We start from the raw sequence: 5,588 nt of genomic DNA, 5'->3' as shown, positions 1-5,588 counted from the left end.
ATAATGGGAACAGGGTGCCCTAGACTGGATAGCCTGACAATTTAATCCCAGAGTTAGGTGGAAGTCAGCCATCTAGAAAGGGGGCACAGCTGCGGTACATTAAGTCAGCGCTCCAGAAGGAAAGCGATGTGGCAGCCACGGATTGGAGGAGAAACGACTGCACTCGCTAACCAAGGGGGCGTGACTCGGTGATGTGTTCATTTGTTTATAGATTGGAGGAGAAACACCACCACTGTTCACGGATTTCACTGTATATTCACTCGCTAACCAAGGGGGCGTGACTCGGTGATGTGTTCATTTGTTTATAGTTGAGAATGCTAAAGGACGAGTAAAATATAACTGTGTTACTTGTGCACCGTGTTTGTTTGTTTTGTGAGCAACAAAACATTTGCATACTAAGATAAGTTCCTGTGAAAACGCGAGTAAATATATATATATATATATATATATATATATATATATATATATAATATATATATATTTTTAGGTATACATAAATCAGTTTTTTTTTTTGTTTAGTTTCTTTCGTGTTTGTATTGTTTCACGGAACTATAAGGCAAAGGAACGCAGACCTATTGGACATAATTGTGTTGCCGACAGTTTGTTTTAGTTCAGGGAAGTAGACTTTTTTTTTTCGACAATTCTTGAACATTTTAACCTTCTTTAATCATGCTATGATGTCTGAGGTCGCAGTAGAAGAAATATCGGTTCTAATCGCTATATACTGTGAGAAGGACGAATTTGAGTTGCTTGATCAGGGGACACTGTAAATTATGTAACTGTTACAAGCATGTAACATAGTATTACTATTGTTTATCATAATACATAACTTTAGCAGGTGTTTTTACATTGCAGTTAAAGACTGACTAAAACCCAAAGAACAGACAAGGGCTGAGTCGAAATAAGAAATGCAACATCAGAAATCAATTATATGGCCACGTCAGGCATTATTTACTGTATTTATATTTTAAGTAATAGCTTGCTTATAATCTTCAGTCAATTCATAGAAAGACAGGCTAAAGCAATTTTTTGCTTGAAGGCCAGTGCAGCCTGTATACTGTTAGATTCAACACAAACAAAATGGTTTGACTTTTTTTTTTTTTTTAACATTTTATAGGCACGACAGCAGGTGGCTCTCTGCCCCTACAATTTGACGCCTAAACCAACATCAATATTGACATTAAAATGTCAACACTGACATGACCTTGTTTAAAAGAACTAGAAGTTATTTATAAAAGTACCATTTTATGAAGTACATGTATTGGTACAGTGACACAGTCAAGTTGCCGTTGTATCATTTTATATTGTTTTCTGTTTAGGTGAACACTGTAGCACTGTTCAAATTGTAATGATGTACAGCTATTAAAAAAAACAAAAAAAACAAATAAACCAAACTAGAAACTGAACTTATTAAATAAATAATAGCTTGCCTGTTATTAATGGTCGTTCACCAAGTTTGAATGCAGAGACTGAAGGACTCACATTCAGCATTCAGATTAGCTTGTGGATATACAGGAAAACTACTATTGAAGCCCACCTTTCATCTGCCCCCTTGATTACCCATCTAGCCTGCCTGATGTATCTGTCAGTTCTGAACAGCTCACAAGAAAACAGTGCATTGATATAAAGCTGAGTTTACTGAAAAAGGCAACACTTGTTTCTGAGCCCATGGTCCACGAACTGCTTCTTTGGCTACAACAGAACTTCATGAGTGTTAATGAGCAATCAATAAGATACCAAAACCGTCGGGGTGACCGGGAGCAGAGGAGTCAGGATGAGGCATGGACAGCTCTACTACAGGTAGATCACATGAGGGCAAAAACCAAATATATATATATATATATATATATATATATATATATATATATATATATATATATATATATATATATATATAAAAATTTGAATTGGGAAAAAATGGACTTTAGAACTCACCTGGGAGACTGTTCATGGGAAAGTTGATATCGATTCTACTGCAGGGAGAAAGAAAAAGCATAAAGGCATTTCGAGCTTACAACATTTTCTGCTTGCATGACATGCTTAATAATTGATTGTGATGGGATGCTAGTTTGTTTTATACGGCTCTGTATGTTAGCGCTTTTGACTTTCATTCACCTGTTATTGTTTTCAGTCATCCAAATCAGACTCTTTGTGCCATCAGACATAGCTCCTGCCACTGAAATGATACAGGCTTCATGAGCAAATGTTGGTCAGTGCTCTAGTCTACGCAGGATGGCAGTTTAAATGAAATAGCCTTCACTGTATGTTTAAGCAAGTTGTAAATATATATATATATATATATATATATATATATATATATATATATATATATATATATATATAGATAGATAGATAGATAGATAGATAGATAGATAGATAGATAGGCCCATTGAGGTGTTATACAATTTATGGCCATCTGCATGGTACTTATGAGCTATGGGATTTTAAAACTTTGTGTTCTGTTCCTTATTAACACAGTACTTTGTACTTTATTAACTTTCATGCTTTTTATTTACTATATACTGTTTTATTTATGTCAACTGCTGAATACTAAATATGTCTCCACAGATTAGAGCCATTAAATAATTAATGTCTAAGATGGCTCCTGATAAGGATCATGGCACTGATTTATTGACTAGCTAGGTTTATCTTAGTTAATTCCTTGTTCATCTCTACCGTACAGGGGAAGGATGGAGCTTCAGTAAATTATGTATTTAAATCAGTTTGAATTAGGATGTCACCTGCTTTTATCAGGCATAAAACCAAAGATGTACAAGTGAATATCAAATACAACTTACTTACACAGATGCAGATATGAAGTTATTTTGTTACTTGTAAATTCAGGATTTACTGTTTATTAATTTGATCCTGTTTAGACTAAAATGACCTCCTATCAACCAAAATCGAATTCAAGGCCTTGTAAATTACCACTTGTAAATGCAGAGGGTGACCTACAGTTTGGAAAAATACCAAAATTAAAATACAAAAAAAATAATAAATAAGAATAATAGATATAGTACAACTAATAATAGCAATGCCCTAGCATTATCTCACAGGGGCCATTACTGTTGTACAGTCAATTGAAATGCAGGTAATATCAAAGTAAGAAATGTCAATTGAATTAGAAAATATTGTATATGAGCATTACCAAATGGAAAAATGCAAAACTTTTATTGTTGGAAATATCTTGCCATGCTAATAAGTCCCTCTAGTGGCAAATTGTAGTAATTGCATTAATATTACTAACTATCAATTTCTAGAATAGAAACAAACCAGTAATGCTGCAAAACTAGATAGAAATATCAAAATAGATGATACATATAGAATAATAGAAGGGCTGCAGTAAATTACAAAGTTATAATTGCATCGAATCTCGAGTGGTTTATGATGAAGTAACCAGACACCTGAGATGCAATTATAACCTAAAGCAATTCACTTCAGATGCATTTGTTATTATTAGTAATATATGGATTCCACAACATTTGGATAAGTAAACAACAAGCTCCCCAATGCCAATGTAATGCACGTCTCTAGTCTCTCCTACCTGCTGGGATTTTTTCACAAGGTTTATATTCGAGACAGTTTTCTTTCTTGAGTTTCTATTTTCTTGGTCTCTGATGAATGATTCTCTAGCTCTAGTGCTCCAGGTGTTTTATTTAGTTGTTTATTTATTTTTATATAATAAAAACGACAGCCAGCAGTTTAAAAGATATACAGACAATTCCAAAAAAAAAGTAGCTGGGAAAGTCACAAACAGACAATGTACCGTCACATTCACTTTTTAAATAACATGCTTAATTATGACTTTTTTTTCTTCATATGGGCTGAGATGCAATTATAGCACTTATCCATATATTATATATTTATTACGATGTTACAAGCCTATTAAATCCCAGATCATTAAATAATTCACAATGAACATGCTGTTCAGAGTGGATATGGTGGTATTGACATTCAGTTGTAATCACTGACATGAATCCACGTGTTGTTGAGGGGCTGCCGTCTTCTGCAGAAGACTTCAAAGGTGGATGCTGACTCAAGTGGAAAGAGATCTAAAAAAAAAAAGGTGAGTGTTCTTTGGGAAATGCAACTGCCATGTGGATGACAACAGTAAGCAGTTTGTTTAAACAAAAAAAAAACAAAAAAAAAAAAACTGTTTGCACAAAAAATAACTATAAAATGTACAATAAATAAAATTAAAAAAAAAAAACCTCTTGAGACCATAACACAAGTAATTAGCCCTTGATTACAAATGCTTACGACATTGATGCTTACCCTGTTCGTTTTGTTTAAGACTCCCAGCATTTGAAGTTAAAGATTATTCATCTGTAGAAGAACTAAAGACAACATTTGAATTAGTTGGACTATTAGAGCTGTATCCCAAGTTTGTGCACATGCTAGTTTAGCAATTGTGCCTTTATCTTCTGTCTGACCCTGGTCAAGTGTAAATGTTCTATTGGGATAGTGCAAGACATTTTCACAGGCGCAATCCCACCACTTGTGGTAATGAGGTTCGTTATCTCAAATACTTTCTTATCAAACAATAAAAAAAGACATGGGAACTGATGACATAACATTCAGAATACGGTTTTGTAATGCTGTGTTGTATTACATTTATGTAAGGGTAAACAACCGTAGGGCAACAATAACAAGATCTTCGGACTCCTGTGTTGACATCATTATTTGGCCATTCCTTGCATTGATTTACTTTGTTGCACAGCATTTCTCATTTTGGATAACCTGTAGACCTCTTGTACAAATTATGTGTGAACATAAAGCCCATGAAGATTTTGTTAATCATAAAAATAGACCATTGGCTAACCCCTGTGCTTTATGCATATAGCATGTTCTTTATTGAAAATCAGAAAAATGTATATATGCGCATATGTGATGCTAGATACAAGATAGTTATTTAAAAATACACTATGCCTCAGTCATACAGTGCAGTCATTTTTTCTTAACCCTGTTAACTCTGATAAATCCAGTGTCTCCCTAGATACGACATCTTCGGTCTGGACAGACAGCTGTCAAAAATGATTGGATTTTAGTGGTTTATTTAATGTACTATGCCCTGTATTTCACTGTATTTTAATATATAATGCATTGTTCCTCACTATCTTGTAAAAGCGCTTTGTGATGGTGGTCCACTATGAAAGGTGCTATATAAAATAAATATTGATTGATTGATTGATTGATTAGCATACCGGTTTGCTGATTAAAAGTCTGTATTTTAGGTTTGAAAAAAACCTTCTACATGATATCTTGATATCAGAAAACCAAATTGGGAACAGAGAGAGAAACCTAGCATTCTGCCTAGAATACTGTGGGTGTCCCTTTATGGGTATATCCTATATATATATATATATATATATATATATATATATATATATATATATATATATATATATATATATATATATCAGAGTCCTAGTTTTGTCTTCTGTATATTAATTGGAATTGTGTTTACCTATAAAAAAATGTTTGATCATTTGTTTATAGCATTATATATTCCTCAGTGGCCTACTGGTGCTTAAACAAGCCAGCATTGCTGTAGATTGATCACAGAAGTACTGGCAAATTAATAGTCA

At 33.6% G+C, this 5,588-nt stretch overlaps 1 pseudogene; it reads left to right on the top strand.

Moving 5' to 3' along the window:
- The first annotated feature begins 677 nt into the window (after positions 1 to 677).
- Positions 678 to 4,406, top strand: LOC121330715 (annotated as a pseudogene).
- Positions 4,407 to 5,588: the final 1,182 nt, after the last annotated feature.

Source organism: Polyodon spathula, chromosome 18, assembly GCF_017654505.1.
Source record: "Polyodon spathula isolate WHYD16114869_AA chromosome 18, ASM1765450v1, whole genome shotgun sequence".
NCBI lineage: Eukaryota > Metazoa > Chordata > Actinopteri > Acipenseriformes > Polyodontidae > Polyodon > Polyodon spathula.
The sequence above is the reverse complement of the archived record's forward strand: the minus strand, read 5'-3'. Positions and strand labels throughout refer to the sequence as shown.